This window comes from Haliotis rubra, unplaced genomic scaffold, assembly GCF_003918875.1.
Source record: "Haliotis rubra isolate DU_JTF1 unplaced genomic scaffold, ASM391887v1 Scf309, whole genome shotgun sequence".
In the NCBI taxonomy this organism is placed as follows: domain Eukaryota; kingdom Metazoa; phylum Mollusca; class Gastropoda; order Lepetellida; family Haliotidae; genus Haliotis; species Haliotis rubra.
In genome coordinates this window covers 15,130-34,730 of record NW_025766979.1, presented here as the reverse complement: position 1 = coordinate 34,730, position 19,601 = coordinate 15,130, and the positions used below count along the sequence as shown (strand labels likewise).

General features: G+C 38.1%; 1 long non-coding RNA gene across 1 annotated transcript; it reads right to left on the bottom strand.

Annotated features, from left to right (window-relative positions):
• Positions 1-1,666: 1,666 nt before the first annotated feature.
• Positions 1,667-18,734, bottom strand: LOC124283065. The gene is made up of 3 exons (XR_006900296.1): positions 18,724-18,734; positions 9,276-9,400; positions 1,667-1,678 (listed from the first exon to the last, which is right to left on the bottom strand). It is a non-coding gene; the product is annotated as an uncharacterized LOC124283065 (long non-coding RNA).
• Positions 18,735-19,601: the final 867 nt, after the last annotated feature.

Here is a 19,601-nt window from a genome sequence, read left to right as displayed (position 1 = left end):
TTAAATTTTTTTACATGAGTTTGGTTTGAGGGGTCGTTTACCTCTTTTTATATCACAGTTTTTAAAAGACAGGCAATTTCAAGTTCGAGTGGGTTTAACCCTGTTTGATCATTACAATGAGGATCAGGGTGTCCCTCAAGGCAGTATTTTGTCTGTCACTTTATTTAGTATCAAGATCAACAGTTTATCCAAGGTTTTAAACGATTCAGATGATTGATCCCTTTTTGTGGATGATTTTAATATTTCTTGTCGAGGTACAAAATATGCATACTATTGAACGGCAATTGCAGTTGTGTTTAAATAAAATAAATAAATGGTGTCTTGAAAACGGCTTTAAATTTTCCAAGCCCAAAACTAATTGTGTACACTTTTGTAGAAAATATAAGCCGCATAAAGACCCAGAACTATCTTTAAATGGCATTCCGATCAAAGCTGTAAAGGAGGCCAAGTTTTTGGGTCTAATTTTCGACTCTGAATTTAACGTTCTTGTCGCATATTAAATCCCTTAAAGCTAAATGCCTGAAGGCCCTTGATTTGTTGAAAGTTGTTTCAAACTCAAAGTAGATACCCTCCTCCACCTATATCGATCATTGGTCCGCTCGAAACTTGATTATGGCTCCATCGTATATGGTGGAGCCTGCAAAAGCAAGCTAAAACTACTTGATTCTGTCCACCACCAAGGCCTAAGACTTTGTCTTGGGTCCTTGAGAACCTCTCCTATTGATAGCCTCTATGTTGAGGCTGGTGAGCTATCCCTTAACCAACGTCGTATCAAATTATCATTACAGTATATAACAAAACTCTATTCTAACGAGTCTAATCCTGCATTTAACTGTTTTCAATCCTCTTTATGAGGATTTATACAACAAAAAGTCTTCTCTTGTTACGCCTCTTGGGCTAAGAATTAAACCATTCATTTCTGCAGTTGGAATTGAGCTAGAAAATATTTATCTCTGAAACTAATGAATTACAATATAAACAAGAATATAATCAATTAAAAAATAAATATAATACATACAAATCCTTATTTACAGATGGGTCCAAGGATGGTGGCGCGGTGGCATGTGCCACTGTCATTGGATCCCGAACAATATCTTCTCGACTACCAAATAACAGCTCTTTTTTCACAGCAGAAGCTAACGCCATATTAACAGCTCTTAAATATATTAATAAACACCGTAAATATAAACAATACATAATCTTTTCCGATTCTCTTTCGTGTCTTCAGGCTATTAAAAATCTTTCTTTTAAACATCCACTTTTATTAGAAATTATTGAATTGTTAATGAGCTTGCTACTGGCCAATGCGACATTGGTTACCCAGCAACGTTGGCATTTCTTGGATGTGTGCCGATCTTGCTGCTAAGGCAGCACTCAACAAATCTGTGACACCACTTCTGATCCCATACTCTGATTACAAAGCTAGCATTAGAACCTACATGCGTGATCTGATGCAAAAGAAGTGGGACACCCAAGTAGGTATAAATAAATTACATACTATAAAACCCTATATCGGTTACACCTACTTGGGTTGTCAGTCCAGATTTGAAGAGGTCATCATTCGACGATGTCGTATTGGCCACACAAGATATACTCATGAGTACCTATTGAAAGGTGAGGATCCTCCGTATCTATTTCAAATCACGAACTATGAAGGATCTTTTTAATAATATAAGTTCTCATTTAATTATTGCATTTTTAAAAACAATTAGATTTGTTAAATGATTTGTAAATAGATACATACTTTATTATTGGCAGTTTAGATTAGTAACTGAGATTGTTAGTGACTGTACCCTCAAAGGGGGTTTAAGTAGCGTAAAATTATTGTCCTCCTGAGAGGGTGCGTAAGTCCTGAAACATTCAAAGGAAATATATATTTACCAGCTGTTTTAAATGTAGTATTTTTGTCATTTTAATTTTGGCTAAATTTGACTTCAATCGCCAGCACTTGAAGGGATGATATAAATCCAGCTAGGGTCCATGCAGGCAGCAAAAGGATTGTAAGTCCCCATGGTCCCTAGTTTGGTGATCTACCTTCTATAGCCAGTTTGTATATTGTATTGTCCATATAGTGCTATTAAAATAGTTTTAACTTCCACACTAGTTTTAGTTGTAATTGTGATATTCTAGTTGTTTTACTGTCCTTACTGACAGGTTTTTTATAATATACACATATTACATATGAATGACAAAAATGTTCTCGTCACGATATGGCTGAAATATTGCCGATGTGACGTTAAATATTAACTCACTCACTCACTCGTACAATAAAGAACGGTAGAGTCTTTACCGTTGAACTAAATATTAACTCACTCACTCACTCGTACAATCGATTCTACTGATAGCAGAGATATCGAATATGGTAAGGGCTTTTTCACATTTATTAACAGACAAAGGAGATGGTAAAAATAACGGGTGCACGTAATCCCATTAAAGAACGGTAGAGTCTTTACCGTTTGAACTAAGAATGGAATACGTCCTCATAACTCTTTTCTTAAAAAAAGCGACGAAATAAGGATGGTGACAGAACGTGATGACATTGTTGACGTCATTGTTCTCAACGTCCTAGGACGATTGCACATATAAACAGACTACTGGTCTGTCTGACCCAGGCGTGTTTTATGCTTAGGCTACCTCGACATAGCTGGAATATTACAGACTGTGACATAAAACAACTAATGACCTAATTAAAACATGGCGAACATGCTTGAATTGATCGGTTTAATGATACAACTGCGTGTTGAAGCATGATCGCATAAGACGCACATGCCTTTCCCCTTCCATGACCTTTCATTCAACACAGAAATAGACTATCGATCTTTGTCGTTGTCATGGCAACGGGGTTTTAAGAGTAGGCCGCCTGTCTGTGCTGTTAAAAATCGATCTCAATCAATGGATCCCGCAGAGCTGCTGGCCATATCCTTTGCACACATTTTTAACGATTTGTAAAAAGTAAGATTCAGTCTATTCTAGTTTGCGGGATTGTTCTTATAACTGCTATGTTGCCACTGATAGCATCCTTTCTAGACTGGGGTGATGCCACATTTTAAGTGTACTGGTCATGTAGTACTGTCATGACAGTTCAAGATATCTTGAACCATATGTGTTTCTAAACCAGAGAAAGAATGGTTAACGATACATTAGATTTCTTTTTGGAGATCAATATCACAAGTGTTTAATGTGCTTAGGAAAATATCGAATCATTATCGATTATTTGCAATAGTATATGTTGTGTAAATACCTTTTGTAAATATACAACAACTGGTATCAATCGTGTTCAATCTAAAAAAGTCAATGGGTCAAGACATTGTAAGATATACATTTCATTAGTAAAAAGTGGGTTATGGTTCATTAAAGTGAAGCCAGAAATATTTGCTAGACCAATGCAGTATTAGAGTCTAAGCTGTTGTGTAACATTTTGTACCCCTCCAGATGACCTCTCCAGTCTCTAGGTGGATATTTACAAAATTTGATCTCGTCACCATATGGCTGAAATATTGCCTATTCAACAACGTTTTTTATTCCTTTCTTTCAATACATCACTAAATCGAAATCTCCCGTAGTGCTCACTTCAATGTGACAAAATCGAAGGGAATTATTCCGACTGACTCTTCTCCTGGGAGGAGATAATTATGTGTGAAGAAGAACCAAATAGAAACTGTTGGTATTTCTAGTCCCCTTTTCCCTTCCTTTCAATACATGCCTAAATCGAAATCTCCAGTGATGTGAATGAAAACACATATGACGGTAGCTGTTATTGATTTTAATATTTTCTCATCAAACCGAATACCGATTATATGTACGTTGCAGCTCGCCAAACCTGAGGTAGAGTTCACAAGTTACAAACCAGGCATATTTTAGATTAAATCATTATTCCCACCAGTCGACCTCAATATCAATACTGTAACATCCTTTTATGCGAGTAACATCAATTTATTGTAAATCCCAGTATGTATGTCATTTAAAATAGCTGGGTGGCCAGCAAAAACAAAACGAAAACATAATATTGATGAATTATGAAAATACTTTACCAGACAGACAGGCTTATTTCAGCAACAGAACTCCGGCCCAGAAAATATAAATTGATGATTTATTTCATTGGGCAAGATTATTTACCTAATTTCTGTAACTTGAAATATTCCTGACATGATATAAGTAAATAGCAACATGATATCAGGGTTATTGTTCTGAAGATACCAAAGTGCAAGCAGTTTAATATACTCAGTAATATTTTTGTCTCATAGTGTTGCGTATGATTCACAGAGAGAAAGTACATGCATTCCATCCTTAATAAGGACTAAACCCTCCGGTATACAATACAAACACAGTCTTTGAGTGAGTGAGTGAGTGAGTGAGTGAGTGAGTGAAACTGTAAGTCACATTGGCAGTATTTCAGCCATATCGTGACTATGAAAGTTTGAAATTTATAAATGAATAAAACCAAATTTAGATATCATACTTACCTGTCTGCAAAGGACAGTAAAATAACTAGAATATCACAAAAATAAATGTAAAACTAGTATGAAAATCTAAAACATCTTTACTGTGAAAGACAATAAATAATATGAAATACAGGCTACAGATTGCCAACAACTGAAGGCAGATCACCATACTAGGGACCCAGGGGACTAACAGTATATTTGCTTCCTGCATGGACCCAGGCTGGATTTACACCATCCCAATATTACAGGAAAATGTATTACCCAACCATAAGAGACTGTAATATTGTAACCAGTACAGGGTGGAACTGTCCCATCTTTGGTTTTACTCTATATAATGTGACGCAATTGAAATGAATCTTTCTGACTGACATCATGGTACTCATCTCCTGGGACAAGATAATCATAACATATTTAATCGATCATATGATCTGCGCAGCTTAATATCAAGGACGTTGTAATAATTTAAATATATATTTTATTGAAAGTTTCAAATGGCACTGTTGCCGGGTCTTTCTTTGTATATGATAATAGGTTTTCTGGTCAAAATTAAATTACAATTATTTTTGTTTGATATATACCCACACCTATATCTAGCTGGTTCTCCAGTTACGATAGTTCTTTGGGAGTGATCTTTGATAACCACTTTATAGTTTTATCGCTCAATAATTATCTCAAAACAAAGTACTGAGTGACTGCGTTAAGATTTATGGTAACATCGGCAATATTGCAGCCATATCGTGAGTAAAAAAGTTATAAGTATTGGATATTTATATAGCGCACATATCCACGCAACAACTACATGCTCAAGGTGCTGGTATTTTCTATCTTTAAATTAAAAAAAATATGAGAGCAATAAAATTATAATAAAAACACCTGTCAACGAAGGACAGAATAATTACTAGATTATCACACATAGAGAATTAAACCTGGCATCTAACTTTGAAATTAAACAAACGTTATAGCCAATACAATATAAATAACTCTCTGGACATCACCAGTAACTGAAGTTAACCATGCTAGGGATCATGGGGACTTACAGTACTTTTGCTACCTGCATGGACCCAAGCTGGATTGACATAATTTCTTCAGATGTTGGTGATATTTGCACAATTAGCCATATATTATAAGACATATATTCTACGATAACAATCACGGACAATGAGAAATACTTGAAATAGGCATACATACCCTCTCCGGGGGACAAACAGTCAACCTCCTTTGAAGGTACAGCCACTAACAATCAACCTTATTTAGTCATTCTCACAAATTATAATTCATTTATTGATTACAATACATACCAAAATGTATCAATTGAATCAATTTCTTCTTTAAAAAACCCAAAATAAATGAACATAATTAAAATATCCTTTATAGGTGATGATTTGAAATATTTATCCCTTGTGATATAAACATATATGCAGTCAAGCAGGACATGCTTGACCGTGATTCTGTCATCACCAGGATACAAAATGGAAAATCTTCACCTTATAAATAGTCGTGTGTATATCTTGCCTGGCCAAAACGACATGATCGCATAATGACCTCTTCAAATCTCGACTGACAACCCAAGTAGGTGAAACCGATATTTGTTTTAATTGTATGTAATTTATTGATACCTACTTGAGTGCCCCACTTCTTCTGCATTAGATGACGGATGCTTTTGTAATCAGAGTATGGGATAAGAAGTGGTGTCTGAGATTTGTTGAGTGTTGCCGTACCAGCAAACTCGGAAAAATATTTTCATATTCCCCTTCGTGTCTTCAAGCTCTTAGAAATATATCTTGTAAACATCCACTTTTAATTGACATTATTGAATTATATAATGATCTTGCTACTGGCATCGTTCTCTTATGGTTACCCTAGCCACGTTGGCATTTCTGGAAACAAAATGGCCGATTTTGCTGCTAAAGCAACACTCAACAAATCTGTGACACCGCTTCTCATTCTATACTCCGATTACAAAGCTATCATTAGATCGTACATCCGAGATCCGATGCAGAAGAAGTGGGACACCCAGGTAGGTATCAATTATTTACAGACAATATAAACCTGAAGGATGCTTCTCACTATATATTAAGCATCTCTTCTTTTCCCGGAATAACCGCATTTAAAGCTTTTGTTTGCTCTCAGGATTTACTTTTTGTAAGTAAGACCTCTTCCCAGGTTTTACTTTTTGCAAACATAACTGATATAGGAAAATCCGGTTCAGAATTTCAAAACCCAATATTACCGTTTAATATATCTTGGAAAAAACAAAGGAGTAAAGCCTTCTATAATACTCTCTTGCCACAAAGTCACGTCAGTCCTAGTGGCCAAAATCAATGGGAGGATATTCTGAAACAACATTACAACAAAGATGAGTGGACTAATATTTATCTAATGGCAAACAGATGCACAGAGAGCGTACAGCTAAGGTGGTTTCACTTTAAGATTACTCATAATATTTTAATGACTAAGTACAAATTACAATTAATGAAATATACTGATCCTCCCCTGTGCTCTTTCTGTGAATCCACTCCTGAAACAATAATACATCTATTATGTGAACGTCCATATACTGTGAAAATATGGAAGGAAGTGTCCAGTTGGCTTGATATATTATCCGAAGGAAATATCAATCTCTTTCATGAAAATATTTTATTCGGCTTGAAAGGCAAAAACAATAATCCACTTCATGTAGTTTTTCTTATTGTGAAGTATACATTATATAAAATGAGTTTGAAAAACATGAAGCCAAACTTTCAATATTTTCAGCAGGAAATACTAAATTATTATAAAGCCACAAAATATATTGCCTTTTCAAATGCGAGGCAAACACAATTTTATACTTTTTGTATGTGTAAGTATGTATGTATGCGTATGTATATGTACATGAGGTATATATATGAGGTACGTGCATGTATATTGAAATGTATACTTAATATTGAAATGAAACTTAATACAAGCAATGTACAGCGTCTCCTATTATGTATCAGCTAAGTAATGAATATGACTCATGATCATTGCAACTGTGTAGAATTCTTATAATACATAATACATTGTCCATATAACTGACAAATGCTGTATAACATGTTTCTTCTACAGCAGGACTCCAATACTGTAAAATGTGACATGTATATCTCTCTTGAAAGTGGTTTGTAACACACATGCAAAAACTGTATATTATAACATGTAAAAATTACATTTCATCTTGAAATATGATGTACAACATATTGATGGGAAATAAAAATACATAAAAGGAAAAAGAAAAAAGGTTTTACTTTTTGTAAGTAAGACCTCTTCCCAGGTTTTTTTCCCTAACTCTATATGAACATCATCTTTCAAATGATATATGAGTGTTTGAAATCAATTGAAAAATATCGTCCGAGATCAATTTCAAACTGCAGGATTTGAACCGCATCTATCAGGCTAATAAGCGGACGCTCTACCTGAAGGCTGCCGCGCCAAAGAAGACGTTGGGCTTGAATTATCTATTTATAGTTACTGTCATTAAATTGATTTCACTTGCGCTTCAGTTATTGTTATTGTTCTGTAGCTTCATTAAATGATCATCTACATTATAATTATCCATCATTGACGGTTGATATGTTAGGGAAAACACTTCCCCTCGGTTTTGGTAGAGAATGTAAAACCGAGGGAGGAGGGAAATCTAAAGTCCCTTGGGATTTCCCCTCCCTCGGTCTTCCATTCTCTACCAAAAGCGAGGGGAAGTGTTCTCTGCTATACATAAAACCCACATCGGTTACACCTACTTGGACCGTGAGTCCAGATATACTCATGGGTATTTGTTTAAAGGCGAAGATCCTCCATTTTGCATTTTTGTGATGAAAGAATCATGGTCGAGCATGTCCTGCTTGACTGTATTGATTTTTCCATCACAAGGGATAAATATTTCAATGTCAAAACATTGAAGGATCTTTTATGTAATGTTAATTATCATTTAATAATTGAATTTTAAAGGAAATAACATTACTTGATAAATATTGAGTAATATGTTTTGTAAATGGCTAAATGATATTTTATACATGGTAGCATAAATTAGTAACCGTGATTGCTAGTGGCTGTATCCTCTAAGGGGGTTAAAGGAGAATACTAGACAATTGCAATTATTTCCCGGGTAAACGATAAAGCCATCAGAAACATGTAACCCAATTTTTATTTCAAAAATACAGTTTATTATGTTTTTATCGCGAAAACAGTTTCTGTTATCTTAGCTTCGGCCATTATGCATAATCCGCTGGAACTCACGTGACCTTTCCGCTCGTGACGTGATACGTAACTAGAGTCTGCCATATTACCAAAGAACAAGCGCTACAGTAATACAAATCGTGTTGTTTCTGTCATTTTTGTAAATGGTACGATGGTGTATTACATTGCCTGGGGATGCACTGAATCATCGAACAATGGAAAGAGCCACCATTTCTTCCGTTTTCCAAGTAAAGAGGCAGATTTAGGCAGGGGAAAATGCTCCGATCATTCCGAGTCGGACGCATATGAAAGAGACATGCACACATGGGGTATGAAAATCCCAAAGCTAGGCTGAAGAAGGAAGAAGTACCCACGAGATTCATTTAGACTCCCTCAGTCCCTGTTACAACTTACTGTCAGTGCTACTTATAACATAAATTAAATCAAGTCCGATTGCCAGTCGATTTTGCCCCCCGCTACAAATTGCCCCAACAAAGTTGGTCAAATTGCCCGGGGTGTTTGTGTATGTGTGTGTCAAAATGCCCCAATTTATTTAAAATGATTAAATATTGGCCATAAATGCATAGTTTTGTTCTTCAATTAAAAGTATATACATAGTTATGAGTTTACTAATGGAAAATGTACGAGTTGAGTTGTGCTTTACGTCACATCGGCATTATTCCAGCCATATAATGACGAGATCAAGTTTCCATGCATTACCACTTTAAGTCCAAGGTCCAAAAGTGTTATATTTTAAAAACATATATATACTGTATATTTATTACATTTCTATTTCAAAACACAAAATGTCATAGCACCAAATACAATAGCAAGCAATTTGTGTATTCAAATTTACAAAGTTACAATTTATGATACAGGTCAACTTCCCTCAGGTAGTTTACAATCAGATGCCCGCTCACGCGGGAAAACAGATCTTTCAGATGTCTCGCATCATAATGTGAGTCCCTTGCAGTCGATAAGTCCACACAGTCAAGCAGAATATGCTTGATGGTGAACACTTCATCGCAAGAGACGCATATGGAAGGTCCATCCCCATCCGTTTTCAGCAGATAGTCATGAGTAAACCGACTATGGCCAGTACGACATTGATCAGAAATATTACTTCCTAATACTGACTGAGTAAGTGGTTTTACGCCGCCTTTTGCAATATTCCAGCAATATCACGGCTGGGGACACCAGAAATGGGCTTCACTCATTGTACCCATGTGGGGATTCGAACCCGGGTCTTCGGCGTGACGAGCCAACGCTTTAACCACTAGACTACCCCACCGCCCCACTTCCTAATAACGTTTATATGAAAAACATAATATCAAAGTTAAACATAATATCAAAGTTGACAAAAACTATGCATGTACGGTATATATTTAATAATTTTAGATAAATTTGACCAAATTAGAATGAATGACCAAATTTGCTGGGGCAGTTCGACTGGTCCCCATGAGATATATATTATCAAAATCAGTAAGAGATTTCACATGAGCTTGTTGTTTCGCTATAACCTTCTTATCGGTTTTGAGCCCTAAATGCTGCAGTCTACCCGAAACATTGCCGAATACCAGGGCAAATCATGAAGTACTTGTTGCTTGCATTGTTTTCCATTTTGTCCAGTTACGCACGTCGGCATCAGACTTGCTATTTGTCAGTTGTGTGTGCCGTGAAAGTTGTTTTGTATTCTCATTGGCTGACAAGATTTCATTCTAAGGCTTTGACCGAGTACCATAACTATTTCAACTGGGAAAACATACATTGTCCTGACTAGTATTCTATAATTCACCAGTTTTCGGGGAATAACTTATCTGCGTCGCAAATATTATCTCTGCTCTACCAGGCTGGGATCTTGTATGGAGACTTGATACGTTATTAATGAGAACTAGGATCCTAATTTTTTTCAACAAAATAATTTCAGTGTATTTTTTGTAGCAGATAATTTATATTTCCCCCGTCTGAAGCATAATTATTTTGTTTTGAAATCCCAGACACCCTACAGTCACCCATTTGACACAAAAGAACTGCAATTACATTTTAAAAAAGTTCTTTAGGACTGGTCATATATTTATAGGGGTGGGTCTGCTAGTTAGAATTGTATCACATTTTGCTGACAAATAGTATTCTGTTAAATGATATGGTCTGTTTTTAAATTTATTTTGACCTCAAGCGGTCCCTCCGTTTCGCTTGATTCTTCTTCTTCATCTTCACTGGAAGATTGTCTTGCAAGATGTAAACTCGGATGGTATTGATATGGTCTAACATTCATTTCAGAAATGACATCATGAACATCTTTTACTGCTTCAGAATCCATGGACAGTGTTAAGTTGTTGGGTAGAAACAAAGAGGAAGCCATCAGCAACAGGCACATATGACGTCATGCTCATTAACTGTCGGGTGTTTCCGTAAAAGGCAGAAATAAAACGGTTTTTTAAAAATTTGTATTGCTATTTTACAGACGTTTTGTTCAATTTAATCACGGAAGGTGACTTTTAGAATATCCTTCACAATATATCAAAAGTTTTGTTTTTGTTCCTATTCTCCTTTAAAGTATCGTAAAATTATTGTCCTCCTGAGAGGATACGTAAGTCCCAAACGTTTCAAAGCTAAATGTGTGTTGTGCACAGCTTAATTTAAACTTACAATATTTTTTAAAACGTGATATTTTTGTTCTTTTAAAGTTTGGCGAAATATTTCCTACAATCGCCAGCGGCTGAAGGGATCGTATAAATCCAGCTAAGGGCCATGCAGGTAGCAAAGGCACTGTAACCCCCATGGTCCCTAGTATTTTACTCCACATACAGTTGTTGGCGATCTACAGCCTGGTTTGATATTGTTTTATGAATCTTTTTTTGGTTTAATTACTAGTTTTGAATTTATATCTGTGACAGTCTAGTTGTTTTACTGTCATTCATTGACAGGTGTCTTTAATTTACTTTTAATGATTACAATTCTATAACTCGATTTAGTCACAGTTTGGCTGAAATATTGCCGCTGTGACTTCAAATGTTAACTCAACTCACTCAAAGGGGGTTAAAGTATTGGAAAATTATTGTCCTCTTGAGAGGATACATGTACATGCACATCAATACCAAAACATTCAAAGACAATTTAGACCTATGATGTTTTTTTAATCTTAGAATATGTGTGATTTTAATTTATGGCTGGTTTTGTCTCCTGTCGCTAGCTTCTGAAGGGATGGTGTAAATTAAGTTGTGGTCCTTGCAGGTAGCTAAAGCACTGTAAGTCCCCATGGTATGATGTTCTACCTTCAATTTCATTTCGCAACCTTCGGCAAGATACTCAAGTGTTATCTCCCCGCCACCAGGTGGCGCAAACCAGCTTTTTCCCGCGAAAATTCGCCTTTCTCCATTACCAGCTTTCAGCTAGAAGTCGACTCGTGAAGGTTACAGTTGCATTTCGCTTTTTAGCTGGAGGTTAGTACTTTTCTTGCATAATTGGTTTAATGTATTGTTTCTACGAACATAAGACATTATAAAACATGTCTAGTTCGCCATTGCTGTGTCAAAATAAGGAAAATAACGATGGGCAACACGTGGTCAATGTACCGGCAGGTAATACTGCCGAGTATGAAACTGTTGGTTTCGGACGCGGTAGATTCGGGTCGATCAAAACATATCTGACTCAGACGACGATGCTGTCTCGAAACGTTCGTTTTTGAGCGATACGAGATCCTGAAGGGGTGATAGCACGTGGTCTGTGCAGGGTACCTCGAATATGGGGGACACCCTGACAGAACCTAGACGTTTTGACCCTCATGGGGCATCTAATGTCCCTCGCTGTAGGCTCCCTAAGGGAAAAGTGGACTACATTACCAAGCATTTCACCACTTTCATAGATGACAAGACTATGGAGGGTGTGTTAGAGGAATGTCCTATACCGGAGGGTAAGGTTTTTGAAGTCCCTCAGATGGATGGCATTATTGAATCCCTTATGGAACAAAATGGGATAAGTAATGAGAAGGGAGCTGACAAGGGTCTAAGATCCATTCAGTCCAGGCTCATGAGAGTTATGGGTCCTTTAGGGGCTTTATATGCTCTACTTGAACAGGCCCGTAATGATCAGTCTACTTAGTTAGACTTCGAGTGTGATTGAGTTAGTTGAGAAAACGATATGTTGCACAGGCCAAGTTAATGTAGCCTTGAACTCTACAAAAAGAGGCTAGCTACTTTGTGCAAATTTACAAAGGATCTCAAGAAGAGTAAATCCTTGATGAGAAAACATGCCAACGTCTTCAGTGACACCGATGCCCAATTGTTTTGCGACGGTTTTCGGCAAGTCTTGAAAGACATTGGAAAAAATCGTAGGGAGGCTAGAGAAGTGCCTGATGCACTTCAGCCCCCTAAAAAGAAACTGAAATTTGTGCATAAGCCAAAAGCACAACCTAACCCTCCACAGTCTGCTAGTTTATGGGTCCAGACCCATGTTCAAGCAGCCCTTTCGGCCTATGCTCTCGGGAGGCACACAGGTTTCCGGGGGCGGATATACCGGTGGACATGTCAGCAGTGGAGGTTTGTCCCAGTACAAGAGAGGCAAAAGGTATGTATCAGCAAGTTCCTTACCCCTCAAAAAATCAGTTAGAACACCTGTTCTTAGATTTAGATACCCTGCACAAAAACGGAAATCTGGTGGCCCCAGTGCTAGGTTTGAATTTGACCAAGCTGGCTCCAAACGTTCCTTTGGCAGGGAGAATTCATTTCTTTCTAGAAAATTGGGAGAAGATAACTTGCGACCAGTCAGTTCTTACACTGGTGGGGGGAGCAAAGTTGGATTGGGTCTCCACTCCCTTTCAGAAATCCCCATCAAACACTCCATCCTTCTCAATAAAGAAAAGGAATCTAATAGACCAGGAGATACAAGAACTCCTTCAGAAGGGGGCCATATCACAGGTGGAAGGGACACCGCCTCAGTTTCTAAGCCACCTTTTCTTGGTCCCAAAGAAGGGTGCAGGCTTTTGTCCTGTAATAAACGTAAAAAGGCTAAACCGTCATCTGAAATACCAGCATTTCAAGATGGAGGGTTTGTTCATGGTTCGAGATCTTCTCAGAATAGGAGACTTCATGTGCAAAGTAGATCTAAAAGACCCATACTTTGCTGTTCCAATGGAGAAAAAGACAAAAGGTACCTCTGGTTCAAATGGAATGGTATGATTTTTTAATTCAATTGCCTTCCTTTCGGTCTGGCCTCTGCGCCGCGCCATTTCACAAACTTGCTGAGACCGGTGGTAGCGTTTCTCGGATGCCTGGGAATGAGGATGATTATTTATCTCGACGATGTGTGGCTGGTGAGCACCAGTCGTCAGGGTCTTCTCAAGTGTAGGGATTCCCTTCTTTTCCTCCTCCAATCCCTCGGTTTCACAATAAAATGGGAGAAATCTCAGTTAGTGCCGACAAGAAGGATAGAATTCCTGGGGTTTTGTATGGACTCCACTGAAATGACGTTCTACCTACCGGAGGGGAAGGTGGATCAGATGAAGAATCAGTGCAGAGATGTACTACAATCTCTCTGTAACAGTGCGTCAGGTGTCTCAGCTGGGGGGAAAACTGCTATCATCTGTTCAAGCCATTCTTCCTGCAACTTTGCAGTGCAGATACCTCCTATGATACAAATATGAACGTTGTTTCAGGGGAAGTCTTTCGAAACTCCCATTGACTTTGGATCATGAGGCGAGAGAGGAAGTTGCATGGTGGATCAGTCAAATGGAACAGTTCAGTGGTAGAGCCATTATCTCCCCCACACCGGATCTGACAGTGGGCTCGGACGCCTCCAACAAGGGCTGGGGGCAGTATGTCAGGGTCAGACAACTCAGGGTGTGTAGAGTTCCATAGAGCTATCATATCACATTAATGTGAAAGAGCTCCTTGCCGCTATAAAATCATTCACAAAGAACAAGAAAAAAATGCGTGTTCACATGAGGCTGGACAACCAAACGGCAGTTGCACGCTTAGTCAGAGGTGGGGGAGGGGTGGTGTGTGTGTGGCGAAATCCCGTTTGTTAAACGGCTTCTCCAAGGCCATATGGAAATGGTGTGCTGCAAGATCAATAAACCTGACAGCGGAACATCTGCCGGGAATTCTGAATTCTGTGGCAGACTGGCAGTCTCGGAATTACCAAGACAGCAGCGATTGGATGTTGTTGAACAGAGTCATGTTCAAGCAGATTCTGTCGCTCTTTGGACCATTACCAGTGGACCTGATTGCGTCCCGGTTGAACAAACAGCTGAGCCAGTATGTCAGTTGGAAACCAGACCCAGGTGCCTCGGCGACGGACGCTTTCCTCCAGAACTGGAAACATTATCAGAACACTGCATATGCGTTCCCTCCGTTCATTTTGGTGGGGAGATGTCTGGCCAAAGTGAGGTGTGTGTGTGTGTGTGTGTGTGTGTGTGTGACACCCCAGTGGCAGGCTCAGGATTGGTTCCCTCTCTTGCTGGAGATGGCAGTGCCGAACCCAATCAGGCTACCACTAACTCGGGATCTCTTAACCTCGCCTTCGGCTCAGGTCCACCCGTTAGTGGAGCTGAAGACACTGCATCTAGCAGTTTGGAAGGTTTCAGGGAATCCCACTCAACAGCTGGAATATCAGAGGGATCTGCAGACCTTCATGCTAGAGCATGGCGGTCAGGAACAAGGGCAGCTTACAAAAGCGCCTGGGGACAGTGGGTTTGCTGGTGTCACGAACGGGAAATTGATCCCGTTCAGTCACCTATTTCCGCTGTTATAGATTATCTGACTTTCCCTTACGATAAGGGATTAAAGTACCTGACAATTAATGCTCATCGGTCAGCAATCTCCAAAAAGCATGCTCACTTAGGGGGTGTTAAGGTGGGTCAGTTGCCTGTGGTCTGCGAGCATATGCGGACAATCCTTAATGCAATGATACAAACCCCTAGATATACCAAAACTTGGGATGTTGAGAAGGTTTTGGGTGCCATCAAGGGTTGGGGGGGATAATGTGAATCTCTCAGATAAGCTTCTCACAGGAAAACTGGCTATGCTGTTAGCGTTAACCTCCGCTGGAAGGGCGTCAGAGCTTCAGCAGTCAGACACAAGATATATGTGTATCAAAGAGGATAGGGTAACCTTTCATTTGACAAAAAGAACAAAAACTTGTAGGCCAGGGAAAACACATAATGTGTTAGAAATCTTTAGGTTTGAGGAGGACAGGTCCTTGTGTGTAGTTGAATGTACTGAAGTATATTTGTCAAGAAGTAGATTATGGCTGCGAAATGAAATTGTAGATTTCATCAGCTCACGTAGTTAGCGCCATGAAATCATAATTGTATGAGTAACCGAAGGCAAGATATGAAAGTGTTCCCACCCACCCATCCCGTTTGCTTGCCTTCGGTACTAAAATATTTCACCTTTGTTGCAGGTAGGACCTAGCCAAAGATGGAGTCCTGTGTTCTGACGATCTCCAGTGTGTCCGGACAGCCTGATAGTGTGGAGCCCTTTGTGGCTTGATAGTGACTTTAATACTCTAATTCAATTCCGTCCAGATGCCATGTATGCATTGTTTTGCTATTGTTGAGCATCAAAATTATTGTTGATGAGCTTGGACCCTGTTTTCTCGCTGTTCTCCTGCTAGCTGAAAGCTGGTAATGGAGAAAGGCGAATTTTCGCGGGACTTTGAAAAAGCTCGTTTGCGCCACCTGGTGGCGGGGAGATAACACTTTCATATCTTGCCTTGGGTTACTCATAAAATTATGATTTCATGGCGCTCACTACGTGAGCTGATGAAATCTACAATTGTTGGCGACTTATAGCCCATTATTATGTTGTATTGTTAAAGATAGAAAAAGCGTTTTATGATCAGATGCTAGTTTTAGGTGTAGATCTGTGATAGACAGTTATTTTACTGTTCTTTGCAGACAGGTAGGTATATATATTTGCTTTATCAGTCATTCCCAAAAGATGCAGCTTTTTCCCGTATCAGGATTAAAACATCAAGACTACCGTCAATGTTTATGAATGGAAACTTGTTCTCGTCACTATATGGCTGGAATAATGCCGATGTGACGTAAAGCCCAACTCAACTCAACTCCTTTCTGCAGCTAGCATTGTGTTACAAATATTTCTCCTTCCCGCCTTCTCTCTTCTCCTCCTTGGCAGTTAGTGAGGCCTGAAGTTGTCCTGACACTGACAACTTTTAAAAAGTAAGAAACTAATGAATGGCACTACAGACAAGAATTTAATCAATTAAAAAGTAAATATAATACATACACATCCTTATTTACAGATGGGTCAAAGGATGGTGGCGCTGTTGCTTGTGCCACTGTCGTTGGATCCAGAACAATATCTTCTCGACTACCAAATAACAGCTCTATTTTCACAGCAGAAGCTAATGCCATATTAACAGCTCTGAAATATATTAATAAACACCGTACATATAAACAATACATAATCTTTTCCGATTCTCTTTCGTGTCTTCAGGCTATTAAAAATCTTTCTTGTAAACATCCACTTTTATTAGAAATTATTGAATTGTAAAATGAGCTTGCTACTGAACAATGCGACATCGTCTTTTGCTGGTTACCCAGCCACGTTGGCATTTATTGGAATACAATGGCTGATTTTGCTGCCAAGGCAGCACTCAATAAATCTGTGACACCACTTCTTATTCCATACTCTGATTACAAAGCTAGCATTAGAACCTACATCCGTGATCTAATGCAAAAGAAGTGGGACACCCAAGTAGGTTTTACAGTCATTCCAGCAAAATTGACTCACTTGTGATTATACATACACCAAAAAATGAAATATCTATTGTTAATGAAATGACATTTATTTCTTAAAAACAAACATCCAACCTATTCAAATCAAAACTTTCACTCACAAGATATTTTTGGTTTTCGAGATATACCACCTTCAAATGTACCTTCTTATACTTCTGTTATGGAGGTGAGAATTATTATTTACTTCAGATTGAATCTCTCCCAATTACGACAAGCAAGTTACATATTTGTCAAATTAAAGAGGAATACGTATTCTGTTGAAGCACAATAAACTTTGTTTACCTCGAGCTTTTATAATCTGATACTGTTAAGTGAAAACATTCGTGTCTGATGAAAAACTTACACGGAAATTAAATGTTTCATTCCAAATGTGTTTATATAAAACATACACCATAATCAGTCAAAACAAAAACTTTATCAATATTTCACTTTTGAACTTTAAGAAGACCACAGTTTATTTAACTGCCAAACAAACGACATGATCAGTAATGCCAAATTTACATAGATGTCTCCCTGTTATGGAAGTTAAAATTTGACATGAAGTTTTCAAATATAAGCATAAACATGAAACAATACCATTAATACCAATGTAATAATTCAGAAAATGCAATATCACTGTGTTTATAAAAGCAACAAAGCAATATATGCTGTAACTTGCAAAACGTTACGGAGGTTATACTAGAATTTGAATTTGAAACATATATTAAAACTGTCTGTTTTATCAAAACCAAACAAACGTAACATCCACCACGTATCCATAGAACACGTGTAGCACGTCTAGAACCCTGTGAAACAATGTCCGCTTTGCGATATAGATTACCGTTACGGAAGTTATAAGTTATGGAGGTTAGGATTTTGTTCATCACAGAAATCTAATTACAAAACCTGTCATCATGTGCGCGTTTAAGTTACATATTTTAAGTCCTCTTTCATCAATTATTTATTGAGTAAATTCAGTCTTTGTTAAATGAATCAGGACTCCCACAGGTCAGGGAAAAGTCAGGGAATTTTTAGCTTTCCTCCAGAAGTCAGGGAAAAGTCAGGAAATTTTGGGTTTAAGTCAGGGAAATGTAGGGTTATGGTCAGAGAAAAATCAAAACTCAGAATGTCACTAATTAGGTATGGTAGTATGATGGCTATGGTGGTTTTCTTGCAAATTGTGAATGCCCATTTTGGTCAACTTACCCATATAATTTTGATTGGTAAAGTACAGTTTATGTTTATAAAATATGACTATGTTCTGACATTTGCTGTTAAAAATGAATTTCATGTTTTTAAAGTCACAAAGCAAGACTGCTTAAAGGGATTTGCACCTCTTGCATCCAGAGAAACCATTAAGAGTACTCTTTCTCTCTCTTACAGCTGTATGTGGTGGTGGAGATATATCTGCTATATCTGCTTTTTTATTTTCTGTATTTCCTTTTACAGGCTCATTCTGTCACCAGATACTAATATCTGGATCGATGAGTTTTGTTGCTCTCTTGAAGCTAACAAAATTACCTCAAGTCTCGGGTTGGGTATTGCATGGTATTCTCTTTAGAGACAGTAGATCGTCGATGGCATGCTTTTGGTCTGGTGATAGACTCTTTAACTACAACAGATAAACAGAAGATAAACAATCATGAATAGCAAGAAAACAAAATTCAATTCAGACTGGCTCACAGATCCAAAGTTCAATGACTGGATTGGAAAAGACAAAAGTAATCATTACAAGGCTCGGTGTATGATGTGTGGTGTGAGTTTTGAATTAGGGACCATGGGGAAAAGAGCTCTTATTAGTCATGCTTCCGGAAAGAAACACACAGTGAAAATGGGTATTGAATCAAAAATTAAACAGGAAATCCGTCCTTTAAGTATGCACTGGGGACCATGTTTGATGCAGGATGACACAGGAAGTGCAGCATCAACAGCAGCAGCCATAGACACAAACACTGCTGAAACACTTCATATACCTCCACCACCAGATACTGGACCTGCGGCAATGGACAAGGCAACTTCAGGAACTTCCAAATGTGCAATATCAACATTCTTGACAAATGACCAGGTTCTAAGGTCAGAAATCCTTTGGTCTGCTAAAACTGTAGTAAACCATTACTCTTTCTCCTCCAGTAACAACATGGATAAACTGTTTCGAAACATGTTCCCAGACAGCAAAATTGCGGAGATATTTTCTTGTGGCTCTACAAAGGTGTCCTACTTGATAAAATTTT